Here is a 20,809-nt window from a genome sequence, read left to right as displayed (position 1 = left end):
TAAATGTTGTTTTCAGCCACTAAATTTCTGGTAATTTGTTACGGCAGCAATATACCTGTATACACTAGATCTTATTATTAGAAATACTAATGTTGTCACTTGATTCTCCTCTGTTATACTCATAAAATCAGCACTTTTACATTTGATTACATTTTTATTTTTATCTATTTCATAAACTATAAACTACGTGCTCCAAGAAGTTAGGGTTTTAAAATCTTGCTTTTGTATCTTCAGTGTCCAGCAGAGTTCATGGCATATAGCAGATGGACAATAAATATTTTTTGTGAATGGATAAAATGATAAATTTTACATTTTAGAAATTTCTTTACTATGTAGATATAATGGGGAGTCTCATAACATTGAACATCTCATTTATTTTAGGTCTCTTTTTTCTGCTTTTAAGCAATGGTTGATTCCTTATAGACAGACATGGAAGTACAACTATTTCCATCTGGCAGAACTGTCCCCTTCCTTCCCTCCACCTTCAGTATATAAGCAAGATGATAGAAACTTTCCTACCAAACAAAGATTTTTGTTAGTTATTCCTGAATCACATATTTTAGGATCCATTAATAAATCTTTGCTATGCCTAAAACTTCACTTTTTGAATGATCAAAAGTGAGATTACAAGTATTAATTATATGGGGGATAATTGTTTTAAAAAATTCCTGCCACATACCATTGACTGTGATGTTTACTTTATATATTTAATATATCTCCTTTGAATGGGGCTCTCCTACTTTGTCATTTTGCTTGGATGATCCAAACATTGATCTATAGTTTAATATATGCTATTCCTTTAAAGAGCAAGTTACACATTTCCCCCCCACAAAACACATTTCCATTAGTTCATTGACCATTATTTCTGAACTCTTTGTCAATTTTCTCCTTGTCAAATTGTTTTCTTGGATTTCTCACACTATTAATATAATAGACTAGCAGACATTTTTAGGTTTGATTATTACACAGCTGACTGTTGTACTCTCTACATTGTATAAAATGTGCTAAGAGTAGCATAATATTTTTTGTAGCTTGTATTGACTTTGAATCTGTGGGTCGAAACTAGACATGAGCTAAGATGAGTGAGCTCATCAAGGAAACCCCTGTTACTTCTAGAGAGTCCTCCAGAAAGTGAAGTATAGGTACAGTGTTCTGACAGATCAGATAGCAATGTCAGTTGCTTCACTTTAGGAATAGTGTTTTGGGTCATTTTCTCTTAGATTTTTATCTTAATGATTTACAGCCATTTTTAAAAATGTTTGTTCCCTTGCCATTGAGAATAGAGACATGAGTCATTTTTTACATTTGTAATTTTAATGACAAAACATCCTAATTATCATATCTATGCATTCATGCCTATTTTGTATAAAGTCTTAGCTTTAAAGGGACATAGAAAAGGAGCTAATGATGAGGATTGGAGTCACTAGGTGTGTTCAGTGTACTGAGCAGTTCTCATGCATCAGGGCTGGCTATAGATCTTCTGTTTGGTAAGGACCCATGTAGGAGAGATGGATGTTTCTTTCACATTTATTGCTTTCTGTATCTGCTATTTAATTTCAGAACATATTATAATTTCCTCTAATTATCTTATGTATGGCCTATATATAATAGTAATGTTGTAATTTTGCTTTTCTCTGTCTTAAATCATGGGTGCCTTATGACTGGTTCCAGAACGCTTAACAATTTATATCTATTATCTTCTTCAAAATTTTCATGAGTCTTTCACAGTAGGAGTGACTGTGCATCTCACTGCCTCTCATATAACCATTTGTGAATTTGAACTTTAAGTTTTTGCTTACTGACCTGTCTATGGTCTTCTTGGGGCCAAACTTTACTTTGATTATCTTTTAGTCTCTCTCCCGTATCCCACTTCAAAGTCATCACAATGTACACAGTGACCACAATTAAGTGGCAAGATCAATTTTTCCAATTCCTGTATATGTCCTTTATTCCTTCCCCATTCTAAGGAAACCTACATACACTTCTCAAAAACACCCCTTTCCGGTTGTGATTAGCATTGTGAACCCAGTGGGTGCTACCTGGGAGAGGAGTCACCACGCGCTCGGAAAAAAAACTTCCCTTGCGGGAGCTGGCAGCATCTAAGCAAAGACCATCCCTGGTGGTCAGTCTCCATCCAAAATGGCGCCCGCGTGCTCGGAAGCATCTGGGTCACTTCTCTCCTGCTTTTCTTTCTAGCCCGGCTCAGGCCATGTGTGTTCTGCTTCTCCCCTTGGCTGCTTCTAAGGCCCCCACCGCCTTTTGGCCGCGACATTAATAGAATCTGCCGTTTTCCCCCCTGGTGGGGGCTCTCGGATCTGTGTTTAGCCATTTATATCTACTTTAGCCGTAAAGAAGTCCAAATGAAAATCAGGTGATTGTGGAACCAGTAGGGACTTGGGGGGTGGGCAGATGTGGGGACAGTGTATCTGGTTCCAGATCCGGCTCGAAGGCTCCTCTGAGCCGGGGCCGCCTCGCCAGCACTCGCCATTAGAGATTGACCAGCCAGCAGTAAAAGGTGCATTCTGGAGTCCTTGCAAAGAAGGATCAGCCCTTTGTGTACCAGCCTTTATGGCCTTTGTGCTTCTGTCTTTATTCCGACCCCCGACCCCCTGCTGGATCCTGCTGGAAGGGGCCCGGTCTGTTTCTGAGGCCCGGGTTCCCGTTCCGCTGACCCAACTCTCTAGTCACGTTTGCTTGGCTGTGTAACCAAATTGTTGGGATCACGGAAGAAGTCCCCTTCCCTGCGTGTCAGCACAGAGGCTGTGACTGCCACCCCGGCTCCCCGCCAAGTGCCCGAGCCCGTCCCCAGCGTTGCGCGGCGAGAGTTGTGAGGTGCCTTTCCCGGAACCCTCCTCTCGCTTGGACCCAAGAGAGGCGACAGCTCTGGCTGGGGCTCTTGGTTTCGAGAGGGTCTGGATTGGTTTGGGTGCTTTAAAATAGATTTTTTAGTTCAGTGGTGCTTATGGGGGAAACGGGAATAGAACTTCGGTGTGAGACTTGGGTGGATGGGAAAGTTAAATGTTGGTCTTTTTTATTATTATTTTTTGCTTTGCTATTGTTACCACTTTTGTCTCGATGTTAAAAGAATAAAAATGAAAAAAAAAAGTACACATCAGATTCAGATGTGGTCTATATTAGCAAGCAAAAGGTTTATTTGTCTTGGAGATATTCTACCTGGAAGAATGAGAAAGACTAAAACACCCATTCTATTGACCCAAATTGAACCTATTTTCTGATAGTTACGATACTATGTGTTCAGTGGGGATTTGTAAAATGAACAAATAATTTCATGGAGAGATAGAGATAGGGACCAGAAGGATAGCCATTTTAGGCTGACTTGATAGAAAAATTAAGGAACAGACATGGAACACCTTCTCTACATGAAGTGTGTTTTTAAAATACATTTAGTAATTTTTTAATGATAACACTTTCTGATAATGGAGTTTTCCATCTCATTCGTCTAGGTATTATAGACACACAAGGCACCTACTAAATTTTGTGAAATAAAAAGTTAGTTTTACTTTCACAAAACTACCTACAAGTATGCTTTGTCACAAAATACACACTCTGTTAAAAGATAAACTGAAGCATATTACAATTTTTAAGTTTATTTGAGCAAAAATCCATTTGAATTGGGCAGCACCAGTCAGGAAATGGTTTGGAGGGCTCCACCCACAGGAGCTGGGGAGGGACTTTTATAGAGAAAATGTGGAAGCAAAATAAGGAAATTATTGATTGGGTATAGCTTAACGCCTACTTGGCTGTTTGTGATTGGTTATCCTTAGGTTTCAATTCTATAACTTTGAAATGTTTACAGGCTTAGATTTTGGTTTGCTTATGTAGGCTTGCAGGTCTTTAAAGCCACCTCAGTCTAATGGCTTCCTTGTTTAATTAATTTAACACTCCTAAAAATATAATTTGTAAATAAAATATTTGCTAACAATTCTTTATTTAAGGAATCCTATGAAAAATTTTTATGAGTGAATATTCATACTTTTTCTGTTTTGCAAATACTATTATTGTTCTTGGTGGCTTCCTTTTAAAAATATCCTTTGCTTAGAATGCATATAAACTATAGATGAGCTAGGAAGACTTAGCACATTTGCTTATGAAAACATGCTAATATTTTACAAGATTTTCAGAGTGGTATTATTTTACAAAGCCATCTCCTCTAATGCATTTAAAATTATGTGCTTAATTTTAAAAATCTAATTTATATAATTTTTTAAAAAGTGCATTTTGTTTACAAAGACAAAATATTTTAGGTTTATTTGTTAATATTTTATTTAAGCAGATTTTTCCACCCATTTATATGAATATGTTTTTCACCATTCCCTGACCTTTCACTATTCACTGACATTCACACAGTTAATCCTTTAATAGTTTGATTATGGCAAAGAAAAACTTCAGATTATTATTTTATATCATGCTAAGGGAAAATGGGTAGGGTTATCTGTCTTTTACTTTTTGAATTACAATATTTGAAATATTACAAAGAAACCCACCAAAATAGCCCAATAATGGCACTTAACAGGGTTCATGAAAGCCTAATAGCTATGGTTCATGCACTTTTGCTTTTCAATTTTTCTCTGAGAGATTGAGGTCTGTTCAATGGTGTGTACTGAATTGAATCTTTTCTCTGTTTGCTAAAAAATGTATCTAATTTTTGTTTTTAAAAGATGCCTCTTGGCTAGATGGTTACTAAACATAAGTATATGCCAAGAGATCTACTTGAAGATTTAAAATGAGTTCTTGTGTTAAGTCACACTTGTAAAAGAAATAAAAGCTCAGTTTCTACTATGGACAAATAGAGTCCTCTTTTTCTTCTAAGTATTCATTTTTCTGCCTTGCCTTTCAAAGCCATTCAACTTTATGATTTGTTAGCCAGAAGCTTGACAATATGTTTACACTATGATATTTATTAAATCTAGAAGAAATACTAACACCTGATATTTACAAGAATGATCCCATCACCAGAGTTCCTCATTATTCCCTGTGTTTTATTTTTAAGGTCATCATCAAATTTACAAAGTGTGGTCATGTTATATTATTTCTCATCTTTCAAAATCACTTCAGCAAAATATGGTTGCCAATAAACCACAGAAGCTGGCCCAGCATTACTTCAGTATAAGAGGAGAATTTGGTTTTTATATTACTCACACAATTAAATCTCATTTTTTATGTTCTATTATTCTTTTAAAATACTTTTATGTGAAGATACGTATATGATGTGGATGATAGCAAAAGAACTACTGATTCCAGTGTAGACCATTGTGCTTTTAGACCAAATACTATAGCATTTGTTTCACTGAAATTTATATCATGTTTTTTAAAATTTAATTTTATTTATTTTTTTTATACAGCAGGTTCTTATTAGACATCCATTTTATACACATGAGTGTATACATGTCAATCCCAATCTCCCAGTTCATCACACCACCACCCCACCCCCCCCGCCGCTTTCCTCCCTTGGTGCCCATACATTTGGTCTCTACGTCTGTGTCTCAATTTCTGCCCTGCAAACCGGTTCATATGTACCATTTTCTAGGTTCCACATATATGCGTTAATATACAATATTTGTTTTTCTCTTTCTGACTTACTTCACTCTGTATGACAGTTTCTAGGTGCATCCACGTCTCTACAAATGACCCAATGTCATTTTTATGGCTGAGTAATATTCCATTGTATATATGTACCATAACTTCTTTATCCATTCATCTGTCGATGGGCATTTAGGTTGCTTCCATGACCTGGCTATTGTAAATAGCACTGCAATGAACATTGGGGTGCATGTGTCTTTTTGAATTGTGGTTTTCTCTGGGTATATGCCCAGTAGTGGGATTGCTGGGTCATATGGTAATTCTATTTTTAGTTCTTTAAGGAACCTCCATACTGTTCTCCATAGTGGCTGTATCAATTTACATTCCCACCAACAGTGCAAGAGGGTTCCCTTTTCTCCACACCCTCTCCAGAATTTGTTGTCTGTACATTTTCTGATGATGCCCATTCTAACTGGTGTGAGGTGATACCTCATTGTAGTTTTGATTTGCATTTCTCTAATAATTAGTGATGTTGAGCAGCTTTTCATATGCTTCTTGGTCATCTGTATGTCTTCTTTGGAGAAATGTCTATTTAGGTCTTCTGCTCATTTTTGGATTGGGTTGTTTGTTTTTTTGATATTGAGCTGCATGAGCTGCTTGTAAATTTTGGAGATTAACCCTTTGTCAGTTGCTTCATTTGCAAATATTTTGTCCAATTCTGAGGGTTGTATTTTCACCTTGTTTATGGTTTCCTTTGCTGTGCAAAAGCTTTTAAGTTTCATTAGGTCCCATTTGTTTATTTTTGCTTTTATTTCCTTTTCTCTAGAAGGAGGGTCAAAAAGGATCTTGCTGTAATTTATGTCATAGAGTGTTCTGCCTATGTTTTCCTCTAAGAGTTTGATAGTGTCTGGCCTTACATTTAGATGTTTAATCCATTTTGAGTTTATTTTTGTGTATGGTGTTAGGGAGTGTTCTAATTTCATTCCTTTACATGTAGCTGTCCAGTTTTCACAGCACCACTTATTGAAGAGGTGGTCTTTTCTCCACTGTATATTCTTGCCTCCTTTATCAAAGATAAGGTGACTATATGTGCGTGGGTTTATCTCTGGGCTTCCTATCCTGTTCCATTGATCTATATTTCTGTTTTTGTGCCAGTACCATACTGTCTTGACTACTGTAGATTTGTAGTATAGTCTGAAGTCAGGGAGCCTGATTCCTCCAGCTCCGCTTTTCTTTCTCAAGATTGCTTTGGCTATTCGGGGTCTTTTCTGTTTCCATACAAATTGTGAAATTTTTTGTTCTAGTTCTGTGAAAAATGCCAGTGGTGGTTTGATAGGGATTGCATTGAATCTGTAGATTGTTTTGGGTAGTATAGTCACAATGTTTTCACAATGTTGATTCTTCCAATCCAAGAACATCGTATATCTCTCCATCTATTTGTATCATCTTTAATTTCTTTCATCAGTGTCTTATAATTTTCTGCATACAGGTATTTTGTCTCCTTAGGTAGGTTTATTCCTAGGTATTTTATTCTTTTTGTTGCAATGGTAAATGGGAGTGTTTCCTGAATTTCTCTTTCAGATTTTTCATCATTAGTTTATAGGAATGATAGATTTCTGTGCATTAATGTTGTATCCTGCAACTTTACCAAATTCATTGATTAGCTCTAGTAGTTTTCTGGTGGCATCTTTAGGATTCTCTAAGTATAGTATCATGTCATCTGCAAACAGTGACAGTTTTACTTCTTCTTTTCCAATTTGTATTCCTTTTATTTCTTTTTCTTCTCTGATTGTCATGGCTAGGACTTCCAAAACTGTATTGATTAATAGTGGTGAGAGTGGACATCCTTGTCTTGTTCCTGATCTTAGAGGAAATGCTTTCAGTTTTTCACCATTGAGAATGATGTTTGCTGTGGGTTTGTCATATATGGCCTTTATTATGTTGAGGTAGGTTCCCTCTATGCCCACTTTCTGGAGAGTTTTTATCATAAATAGGTGTTAAATTATGTCAAAACTTTTTCTGCATCTATTGAGATGATCATATGATTTTTCTTCTTCAATTTGTTAATATGGTGTATCACATTGATTGATTTGCGTATATTGAAGAATCCTTGCATCCCTCGGATAAATCCCACTTGATCATGGTGTATGATCCTTTTAATGTATTGTTGGATTCTGTTTGCTAGTATTTTGTTGAGGATATTTCCATCTATATTCATCAGTGATATTGGTCTGTAATTTTCCTTTTTTGTAGTATCTTTGTCTGGTTCTGGTATCAGAGTGATGGTGGCCTCATAGAATGAGTTTGGCAGTTTTCCATACTCTGCAATTTTTTGGAAGAGTTTGAGAAGGATGGGTGTTAGCTTTTCTCTAGATGTTTTATACAATTCACCTGTGAAGCCATCTGGTCCTGGACTTCTGTTTGTTGGAAGATTTTTAATCACAGTTTCAATTTCATTACTTGTGATTGTTCTGTTTATGTTTTCTATTTCTTGCTGGTTCAGTCTTGGAAGGTTATACCTTTCTAAGAATTTGTCCATTTCTTCCAAATTGTCCATTTTATTGGCATAGAGTTGCTTGGAGTAGTCTCTTAGGATGCTTTGTATTTCTGTGGTGTCTGTTGTAACTTCTCATTTTTCATTTCTAATTTTAATGATTTGAATCCTCTCCCTCTTTTTCTTGATGAGTCTGGCTAATGGTTTATCAATTTTGTTTATCTTCTCAAAGAACCAGCATTTAGTTTTATTGATCTTTGCTATTGTTTTTGTTTTCTTTTGTTTCTATTTCATTTATTTCTGCTCTGATGTTTATGATTTCTTTCCTTCTGCTAACTTTGGGTTTTGTTTTTTCTTCTTTCTCTAGTTCCTTTAGGTGTAAGGTTAGATTGTTTATTTGAGATTTTTCTTGTTCCTTGAGGTAGGCTTTCATAGCTATAAGCTTCCCTCTTAGAGCTGCTTTTGCTGCATCCCATAGGTTTTGGATCATTGTGTTTTCATTGTCATTTGTCTCTAGGTAGTTTTTGATTTCCTCTTTGATTTCTTCAGTGATCTCTTGGTTATTTAGTAATGTATTGTTTAGTCTCCATGTGTTTGTGTTTTTTACATTTTTTTCCCTGTAAGTGATTTCTAATCTCATAGCGTTGTGGTCAGAAAAGATGCTTGATATGAGTTCAGTTTTCTTAAATTTATTGAGGCTTGATTTGTGATCCAAGATGTGATCTATCCTGGAGAATATTCCTTGTGCACTTGAGAAGAAAATGTAATCTGCTGTTTTTTGATGGAATGTCCTCTAAATATCAATTAAATCTGTCTGGTCTATTGTGTCATTTAAAGCTTGTGTTTCCTTATTAATTTTCTCTTTGGATGATCTGTCCATTGGTGTCAGTGAGGTGTTATTGTTGTTTTGTTGTTATTATTATTGCTATTATTAGCAATATTAATTAGCAATATTGCTATTATTGTTTTCCTGTCGATTTCCTCTTTTATAGCTGTTAGCAGTTGCCTTATGTATTGAGGTGCTCCTATGTTGGGTGCATATATATTTATAATTGTTATATCTTCTTCTTGGATTGATCCCTTGATCATTACATAGTGTCCTTCCTTGTCTCTTGTAACATTCTTTATTTTAAAGTCTATTTTATCTGATATGAGTATTGCTACTCCAGCTTTCTTTTGATTTCCATTCACATGGAATATCTTTTTCCATCCCCTCACTTTCAGTCTGTATGTGTCCCTAGGTTTGAAGTGGATCTCTTGTAGACAGCATATATATGGGTCTTCTTTTTGTATCCATTCAGCAAGCCTGTATCTTCTGGTTGGATCTTTTAATCCATTCACGTTTAAGGTAATTATCAATATGTATGTTCCTATTACCATCTTCTTAATTGTTTTGGGTTTGTTTTTGTAGGTCCTGTTCTTCTTTTGTGTTTCCCACTTAGAGAAGTTCCTTTAGCATTTGTTGTAGAGCTGGTTTGGTGGTGCTGAATTCTCTTAGCTTTTGCTTGTCTGTAAACCTTTTGATTTCTCCATCGAATCTGAATGAGATCCTTGCTGGATGGAGTAATCTCAGTTTTAGGTTCTTCCTTTTTATCACTTTAAGCATATCATGCCACTCCTTTCTGGCTTGTAGAGTTTCTGCTGAGAAATCAGCTGTTAACATTATGCGAGTTCTCGTGTATGTTATTTGTCGTTTTTCCCTTGCTGCTTTCAATAATTTTTCTTTGTTTTTAATTTTTGCCAATTTTATTACTATATGTCTCGGCGTGTTTCTCCTTGGGTGTATCCTGTATGGGACTCTCTGCACTTCCCGGACTTGGGTGGCTATTTCCTTTCCCATGTTAGGGAAGTTTTCGACTATAATTTCTTCAAATATTTTCTCGGGTCCTCTCTCTCTCTTCTCCTTCTGGGACTCCTATAATGCGAATGTTGTTGTGTTTAATGTTGTCCCAGATGTCTCTTAGGCTGTCTTCATTTCTTTTCATTCTTTTTTCTTTATTCTGTTCCGTAGCAGTGAATTCCACCATTCTGTCTTCCAGGTCACTTATCCGTTCTTCTGCCTCAGTTTTTCTGCTGTTGATTCCTTCTAGTGTATTTTTCATTTCAGTTATTGTATTGTTCATCTCTGTTTGTTTGTTCTTTAATTCTTCTAGATCTTTGTTAAACATTTCTTGCATCTTCTCGATCTTTTCTTCCATTCTCTTTCCGAGGTCCTGTATCATCTTCACTATCATTATTCTGAATTCTTTTTCTGGAAGGTTGCCTATCTCCACTTCATTTAGTTGTTTTTCTGGAGTTTTATCTTGTTCCTTCATCTGGAACATAGCCCTCTGCCTTTTCATCTTGTCTATCTTTCTGTGGATGTGGTTTCTGTTCCACAGGCTGCAGGATTGTTGTTCTTTTTTATATCATGTTATGTTTGGAGGCATGTATACATTTTAAATTTATCTCCTTACAGTATAATACAAAATAACTCTAACTTATTTTTAATGTGTTAAAGACGACAGGCCCCAAATGAAGTCACTTATGGTAGGCTTCCTGTCACCAAACCAAGATTTAACAGAATTAAAGTTTTGGCTATCCCAGAAATGAAAACTTAAACCAGTCAATCAGGAATCTCTTGATCAGCATTAGTTAGGTAATATACTTTATAACCTCCCGCCATCTCATATAAGGAAAGTAACCTTGCAGTAACCAATCCCCTCTTTTCCTAGTCCAGCTTCCTTGTTCTTACTCCCTTTAGCCTATAAAATTTCTTGCCTAGTATAGTTAGCTCTTCAGTCCTATCCATTCTTCTGTTTTTTAGATTGGATATTGCCTGATTCATGGATCACTAAATAAAGTCAATAAGATACTTAAAATGTACTGCGTTGAACTTTATTTTTTAACAAATAAAAGACAGATAAGCCTAAGAGAGCATCATGACAGATATTTATAGCAAGATTCCTTATTTGCTATAAGAAAATAGATTGAGTTTTTAAGAATGTAATTTAGGTGGTTTGTGCAGCCTTTGAAACTATCTGCAGATTTTTATGTGCGTGTGCATTTTTCTGAAGGAAGACTTCATAATCATCTAAAATGTTAAGAAAAATGTTCTCTAAGTTAGTGATCTTTAAAGACAAAGAGAAAATAAGGAAACTAGGCAACCACAGAGATAATATACATGTATACATATATAATATATACATTTTACATTTTACAATGTAAAATATATACATTTTGGTTTAGGCTGATAGTAGAAAAGCCTCAGCTTCTTTTTTTTTTTTTTTTTTTTACTACACTAAGTCATTTCATGTAAATGGTATGTTGAAGTTGAAGAAAAGTAGAATCTTTCAATAAGAATCACAATTTAGCCTGATGGACTAAAAGTAAATTCATGCCTAAATGTTATAGGCATTCTCAAATATTGAATGTTACCTTTTCATTAGTAGTAATTGTTTCAGTTGATCAGAACGATATGGGCAACTGCAAAATCTTGCTTTCTCTGCTTCCAATCTTGCCAGTGAATGTCCCTGTAGATTCTTTACACAGAAGCTGGAGAAACTTTGTAAAATCTTCAAGCAGATCATAACCCTCCTCTACAGGAACCCTTCCAGTTGCTTCCTATTCCAATTAGAACAAAGTCTAAATCATTAAGTATGGCTTGCAAAGCTGTGTGTGACCACTGCCTATTTCTCTAATTTCATCATATACAGATCTTCCTGTTGTCCATTTATCCTTCAGTCAGAGGAGCCTTTGCTGGTTTCCAGAGCCTGTTCTCCTTTGGAGCCTTTGCATCATCTTATCTGTTTCCTTTGCCTGAACTTCTGTAGACCTTTGCATGATTTACTCTCTCAGCATTCAGATGTCTCTTTGAATGTAATTTCCTAGGAGAGACTTTTCTTGACTACCAAATGTAAAGCTTTCCCCTAGTCTTCTCTATTACTTCATCTTGATTTATTTTCTTCTTATCACTTATAATTGGTCATAAATAGCTCATGTGGTTGCTTGTTTGCTTAGTCTGCTTGTGGACACTTGAATACAAACCTCCTGAGAGCAGGAGTATTGTCCTCCTTGTTCACCTCTGTAACTTCAGTGCTTGGAACAATACCTGGAAGTAGAAGAAACTCAAGTATTTGTGAAGACATTAAATAAAATAAAGTTTTATTGAATAAGGGATAATGTATATTTATTTCCTAATTGGTATGGTTACAGAAAATTGGTGATGGGGAATTAGAAATGGTTAAGCCTTTGACAATAGTATACCCAGTTATTGTCAATTCAGAGGGACATTTGTTACATGAGAATAGTTCTGCTGTTGTTGTTCATACCCTCCATCTTTATCTTTCTTTCCGATCTGAGGTCTGTAGTGAAATGAAAACAAGTATGGGTTATATAAGGAAAAGAGCAAACTATCTACTTTTCTCTGAATGACCTTGAAAATGGCACTGATATTTGACACTTCTTAGTCTACTTCATTTCCTGTCTCTCTCTCTCTTTCTCTTTCTCTCTCTGTATGTGGAGGTGTGTGTGCCTGGTATTCTAATTTGATCTTTGATAAATGATTGAAAATCTTGTAGTTTAATAAGAAATAAAATGTCTCTAGATTCAAAGATGCATATTTTTGTACTCATTGTACAGAGGTTGATAAACCTTAAACACAAATGTTTCAAACTACTAATGAAATACAACCTCAATTCCTAAGAGTGTAGTTATCAAAACATAATTTTTTTTTTTTTTAGTAACAATGAGTAAGCTACCTACTTCATAAGAAAGCCCATTCTAGTTTCTAAATGTTTTTAATTTGTTAAGCATTTATGTCAACACTGAGAATAAAGTGGCTTTTCTCTAGATTTGATTAATTGAAAATGGAAGTTAATTTCTTGCTAAACTATAAATGGTTTAAATACTAGATTTACACCTGTTATTCTTTCATTTAGCAAACAATTATTAGGCTGTCTTATTTTTGGTAATGGGATATAGCATTTTAAAAAATTGACAAAATATTGGATTGGCCAAAAATCTCGTTCAGTTTTAAGTAAAAATAAAAGACACATTTTTCATTTTCACGAAGAGCTTTAGTGAACAATGTATTCATTAACTGAACAAACTTTTTGGTCAACCCAATACTTGCTCTAATAGTAACTGGTACAAAAATTTCCCTTCAGGTGAACCTGGCTTTCACTTCCAATAATAGTGAGTTATTTAATTAATCAATCTTTCACTAAATAAAACCATAATACATGGAAGAAATAATGACTATATGAAAATATCAAATAGCTAATAAGACAAAGAAGCACTATTTAGCCAAAGCTCAGGAGAAGGTGGCACTCTAGAAAGGTGAATATGGGATTTGAGGCCGCTTTTACCTTGGGAGCATTTGCTGACCTATGAAAGCTATCTTGGGACCTTAGCACAGCTTTGAGAGCGTTATGGAGCTAGGGAAACAAAAGATGGAGTCTGAATGCCACCAAGAGTAAGGGCTATGCCTAATTACTCCATGTTTGGGCTGAGAGGATGGTAAGTAGGAATAGAATAGGACATACAGAGTAATCACAGACACTGCAATACAGCCTAGCCTTGTGCTTTCTGGGTGGCCCAGAATATCTCAAGATCTACACTTGGATTACTGTTATCCCAGGTTCTTAGTGCTTCCAGCTGACAGAACAAAAATTCTTTTGGAGAAAATAATTTCATCCTAGACCTCAAATGATTTTACAAATGTTTGTGTGTGTATGTATGAATATATATATATATATTCCAACACACAGTATCTGTATGTATCTGTATGTGTGTATATGAATATATATGTACTTATATATATGTACATATATATATATATATATATATATATATACACATATATCCCAACACACAGTAAATGATAATCAGGCAATATTAAAAAAATAGAAGATAATATAAAAGAGAAATAGCAGACAACAAAAAAACATTCATTAGACCTCCAGATACTAGAATTATCAAAATTAATTGTAAAATGACTATGTCTACTGGGTTCAAGTAGATAAAAGGCAAACCCAAATATTTCAGCAGAGAACTGGAACCTATGAAAAGTGACATGACAGATTTGAAAAAAAAAAGTGAAATACTAGATACTAGAAGTTTAAATGACTGATATTAAGAATTAATAGGATGAGCTGCAGAGAGATCAGTGTATAATCCCAACTTTAGTAGATAACTCTAAACTGTTTTCTAAGGAGCTTGTACCAAATTACACTCCTAACAGCAATATGCTCAGGTTTATACTGACAAAAATGTGTGCACATAAGTACTAGGAGACACATACAAGGATGTTTATAGTAGTGTCATTTGTAATAACTAAAAACTGTAGAAATTGTAAAAGTTTATTAAGAGAAGAGATAATTAACTCTCATATCATTATTACAGTACAATACTAAGTAACAATGACAGGACACAAACTATAGCATGAACAAAAACATAGATGAATCTCACAAATACAAATCTGAGTGAAAGCCATCAGACATAAAATAATTCATAGACTATGTTTCAAAAAAGCAAGCAGAGGAACTTCCCTGGCGGTCCAGTGGTTAAGATTCCATGCTTCTACTTCTCGGGGCCTGGTTTCGATCCCTGGTGGGGGAACTAAGATCCCACATGCCGCATGGCGTGGTTTAAAAAAAAAAAAAAAAAAGAGCAGTCAGAATTTACTGGCATATTTAGGAACGCATATTTATTGGAAAACTATGAAGAAAATAAGAGTTTACCATAAATGCCAGTATAATGGTTAAACATAATAAAAGGTTTTATAATTTTATTTTATTTATTTATTTTATTAGGGTATGGTTGATTTACAATGTTGTGTTATTTTCAGGTGTACAACAAAGTGACTCCATTATACATATACATATATCCACTCTTTTTAGATTCTTTTCCCATAGAGGCCATTACAGAGTATTGAGTAGAGTTCCCTGTGCTATACAGTAGGTCCTTATTAGTTATCTATTTCATATATAGTAGTGTGTATCTGTCAATCCCAATCTTCAAATTTATCCCTCCACCTCCCTTACCCCCTGGTTTTATAATTTTTTTATACATTCTTTTTTTTTTAATCTTTTAATTTTTTATTGGAGTATAGCTGATTAACAATGTTGTGATAGTTTCAGGTGTACAACAAAGTGACTCAGTCATACATATACATGTATTCATTCTCCCCCAAACTCCTGTCCCATCGAGGCTGCCACATAAGATTGAGCAGAGGTCCCTGTGCTATACAGTAGGTCCTTGTTGGTTATCCATTTTAAATATAGCAGTGTGTGCATGTTGATCCCAAACTCCCTAACTATCCCTTCCTCCCATCCTTCCCCCCTGATAACCATAAGTTCTTTCTCTAAGTCTGTGAGTCTGTTTCTGTTTTGTAAATAAGTACGTTTGTATCATTTCTTTTTAGATTCTACATATAAGTGACATCATACGATATTTCTCTTTCTCTGTCTGACTTACAATTTTAAATGCACATGTAAGGGTGTTCTATGGTGGTAACCATATTCTATTTCTTGACCTGAATTGTGGTTACATAGACTTTTATTTTATAGTAATTTTTAAAATTTATACAATTATATTGTATAGTATTTTCTTTGTCTCTGGTACTTCAAAATTATAACTACCTAATCCTGAACACTGAACAAATATTTAACATAGTATATTATATATATACACTATAAATATTTAATGGCACACAAAGCATAAATATCCCTAGATATATACTTAGACAAAATAAAAGCATAATAATTTTTCTACATTAATATCTTTTAAAATATTTGAAGATTTTTATGATGTTCTCCTGAACATCTTCTCTTCTTTGGTCACTTAAAAAGTTCTTCATAATTTGCCTTATTATTCTTATCACCCTCTTGTGGACCAACTCCAAGTTTTTTTATCAGGTGTTGTAATACTGTCATCACTATGTGATATCTAGCATCACAGAACAGATTATTTTCCCCAGATTATTCAGAAACCAAATTTCTTCCACTTTGTGTCTTAACTCTTTTCTCAATTGTTTTCCTTGAATGTTTGGAGGTTGGTTACTGCCACATTTGTGTTCTAGTCAGTGAAAAGAGCAGAAGAGGGAGTCCAGATTCCATCCAGTTTACCTTTAAGAATTTCTATAAGGAAACAAGAATTATATTTAATAATTATATCTAACACTTATCGAGAAATTAGTACAGGCCAAGTGCTAGTCTCAACACTTTGTAACATGTATTTTGGTTGCTGGCATGGATGTAAGTCCTCAAAATAAAACTCTTCGTGCTAGGATTTTTTTCCTCCGGTTAATTCACCAAATCCCTCCCTAATGAAGGGTGTCACTTGTTAAGCACCATACATGCTCCATGAGATCGACTGAGAAATGAGGTGAAACCAACTGGATAAACAAACTTGTGTACCCTATAGATAGAAGGTAAGTATAGATAGAGTAGATAGATATATAAAATATGTATTAATTTATTTCTTGCCAGATCTGAAGAGATATGATACACCTGTAAATTAAACGTTTAAGGTTATTGTCCAATACATTTGGAAAAGAAATATAACAAGTTATATTTCTACTTTATAACAAACCAAATCCAAACATACCTAACATCAAAATGAATATGTATGTTTAATTTTGTGTGTCTGTGTATATTTTCACATGCAAGCAATTTTGTATAATTATGGTTAGGAAGGGTTTTATTAAAACAACACATACACACTCGTGCGCACACATGTAAACAACCAGAAACGATGTAGAAAAATTAATGTATGAAAACTTCTCTATGATTAAAAATGCCACAAACAAAGTTAAAGGACAAATTACGGACTTTGAAAAAAAATGTAAAACACATATGGAAAATATTCCTATGGAAAATATTTCAAGATGCCCTGTGAATTGTAGGAGAAATCAAATCTTTTAGTGTTTGGAACTGGTCTTCCAAAGGTGATTTTGATTTTTCTATAGTAGTAGAAAGTTTGTAAAATGTTCTTAATGCTTTACAGACACACACACACACACACACACACACACACACACCTTTTTGCCTTAATTAGAAGACTACTTGTTTTATTTACAGCTTAATGGATTAAATTCAGTTTCTTATAATAAGCATATTTTATAGACTATTGAACAGATATAGCTTTCCATATCAAAAATAACTTACAAGTCTCTTTATTAAAAGATTTAGAAAAACATTATTTTATTTGAGGGTGATTAGTTAGGGTACACTAGCTGATGTAACAATATATCCATGTATATCAGTAGTTTAAAACAATGGAATTTGATCTCATCCCAGAAAATAGTCCAATGTAGGTACACTTGGTCTCTGTGTGGCTTTTCTCCACATGACAATTCAGGGACTCAGACTCCTTCCAGTTTGCATCCTTGTCATCCTATAGGGACAGAAATTCTTGATGAGTAGCTTGTTATGTCTGACAAAAGGGGATGTCATAAAATAGAGGATTGTAATAAAAACTCATTGTTTTGGGCTTAAATAAAACCTTGGATCCACTTGGGACTTATCTATCATCACCATCTTCTGTCATCACCAGAATGTAAACCTCTTCTAAGTAACACTTCCTTCACCTGTTGAGAAGAAAACAAGTGTTTAAGTGCATATGTCATAAAGATTATTCTGTTCTAAGTTTTTCATTAATACAATTGAAACTTACGTGTATATATAAATTTATAATTTCTAATTACCTGAAAGATAAAGCAAAAACAGTTTAAGAATAGAAATGTCAGGATATAAGTATACTGACTCCAACTTAATTCATTTATAAATTTAAAAAAAGTGACACATATACGCTACAGATATTATGTATAAAATAGACAACTGATGGGAACATACTGATAGCACAGGGAACCCTACTTAATGCGCTGTGGTGTCCTAAAAAGGAGGTAAATCCAAAAGGGAGGGGATATATGTATATGCATGGCTGGTTCATTTTGCTGTGCAGTAGAAGCTAACACAACACTGTAAAGCAACTATACTCCAATAAAAATTAATTTTAAAAAAGTGCTACTAAATTTTTCTGTTGGCAAGTGGGGAAGCTTGACTTTGAGTAAATCTTAATTGTCTTGAAAAGATAATCTTGTAACCCTTTTGGTTATAAAAGTGAAAAAATAGTAGGCATCTATTGCCCTAGATAAACAGACTCTTTGCTCTGTGGAGCCCACTCAGAGCTGAGGTTTCTCTTCTATAGGGATCTGGAAAAGAGGGTAGACTGCTTAGTATTTGGATGGTGTTTTGTTTACTAGTTAAACACATGGTGCCCAGAGTCAAAGGTTGGTTGAATTCTTGGTTCCATCTCTTATAAACTGTGAAACTGAGTGATTTTCTCAATTTCTTCATGCCTCAGTTTCTTCATCTGAAAAATAATAATAAAGAGTAAATGAGAAAATACCCATAAAATCTAAGACTGACATCTCTTATATAGTACTGTTAAATATATTCTGGTTCTGTAAACTGATATTATTTTAGAGTCCAGGATTTTCTTTTCTAGGAGGACTTTCTCTGAAGGAAATGGGGTCACAAATTCTTACATCATGATAGGTTACATAGGGGGACCTGTTGGAATGAATAATGATGGTTTTATCAAGGTCTAGTGATAAGTAAGGGCAACAAAACCTCTGATGAAATCTCCGGTCTAGTCTATGACCTTGGTTTAAACCAAAGACCTAAAAGTTCATATCAGGAGGCTGGCTTCAGCACAATGTAGACAATTCTGGAAGTTTCTCCATACCAAGCCAACTTGCCACAGTGAGACTCTGGAAGAACATGTGTATGTGGACTAAAAACAGTTTTAAACTTGGCAGCCAGCATTGGGCACTGCTACAACCTGAGGAGGGAGGGACCTAGATGAGCTGCTATAGATGCACATGTTTGTAGATCTGGGCTTGACCATATGGCACTGTATGTCAGTAAGAGGGAAGATCACCAGCATTAAAACAACAATGGGCTCCAATTTCCTCTCTCAGCTTGCTGTTTGCTGACAGATTTAATTCCCATTGGATCTGGTAAGTGTCTTAATATCATATGGGCAAGACTTTAAAGAGGAGATGTGAGACTTCCTACTAGCAGATTTGGGAAATAGAAACAATGCTACATATATCAGATTTGTACTCTGCACTAGTGATAGGCTTATCATTTATGTATCTCAAATTCCAAAATTATTTTTGAAACAGCTGCTCAGTGAAAAGGATATTATGGATAACATTATATCAGAGAGTAAAATGTAGGAGGTATTAAAGGATATTGAACCATCTCATTCTGAATAATGGTATTCATAAGAATGTATGTTAAAGAATGTTTTGGAAAGAATAACTGTAAACTAGTATATCCTAGTAAATCCTTCCAAAACATTGAGCATTTCATAAGCATTAAGTAACTAAATGTCCAAGCACAGGAAATGAAGTTAACACTAATATATAATAACAGATAAAGCAAGATGACAGAAACAAGATAAACTTTATTATAAGAAGGTAATACTTTTATTATTAGAAAGGACAGGTAGGGATGAACAAAGAGAAAAACAAATATAAAGAAGCTAAATATAAAACAGCTAAAGAAGTTAGAGAGATACAACATATCTAAAAGGAATCAGGAGAGATAAATTGATGAAAGTAGAAATAAGTGAATTAGAAAATATTTTTATAGCAAAAATTTGACAAGCAGATTCAAGGAGTAATATATTAACTATTTTTAAATAGCCAAGTTATTATTACAATTTATTTAAGGAGTAAGAAAAAAAAACACTTAGAAGTTATGAAATTAACAATACCCTAATTGTGCATGAGGTTAAAAATAATAAACAATGTGTAAGGTACAGTTTTATGTTCTATAGTATAGATAAAGTGATTATCAAAACATACATAATCCTTACACTCATGGAATTCAAAATTTATCAGATGAATGGGACAATGACAACCAAAAATATTAATTACACATATTGAAGATAGTGACAAGTCCACTAGAGAAAACAAAAGGCATCTTGTTATAAGAAATATTAGGCTGTATCAGATCTATACAGCTGGTAAATGCAGGCCTGTCTGAGGAGGGGATATTTTAGCTGATATGTAAAAGATGAAGGAGGGGAGTAATGTTACAGTTAAAGGAAACAGCATGTTCAAAGGCCCTGAGATGGCAAAAACTTGGAGTGTTTGGAAAATGTTGAAGTCAATGTGGCAAAAGAATCAGCCATGTCTACTTCTTTAATAAATTTGAGGATATTCCCAGAAAGTGGGCATAGAGGGAACCTACCTCAACATAATAAAGGCCATATATGACAAATCCACAGCAAACATCATTCTCAATGGTGAAAAACTAAAAGCATTTCCTGTAAGATCAGAAACAGGACAAGGATGTCCATTCTCACCACTATTATTCAACATAGTTTTGGAAGTCCTAGCCATGGCAATCAGAGAAGAAAAAGAAAAAAAAGGAATACAAATTGGAAAAGAAGAAGTAAAACTGTCACTGTTTGCAGATGACATGATATTATACATAGAGAATCCTAAATATGCCACCAGAAAACTACTAGAGATAATCAATGAATCCGGTAAAGTTGCAGGATACAAAATTAATGCACAGAAATCTCTTGCATTCCTATACACTAATGATGAAAAATCTGAAAGAGAAATTAAGGAAACACTCCCATTTACCATTGCAACAAAAAGAATAAAATACCTAGGAATAAACCTACCTAGGGAGACAAAAGACCCTTATGCCGAAAACTATAAGACACTGATGAAAGAAATTAAAGATGATACCACCAGATGGAGGGATA

The sequence above is a fragment of the Balaenoptera ricei genome, chromosome 2, assembly GCF_028023285.1.
Source record: "Balaenoptera ricei isolate mBalRic1 chromosome 2, mBalRic1.hap2, whole genome shotgun sequence".
Taxonomy (NCBI): Eukaryota; Metazoa; Chordata; class Mammalia; order Artiodactyla; family Balaenopteridae; genus Balaenoptera; species Balaenoptera ricei.
This window is presented reverse-complemented; position numbering follows the sequence as displayed.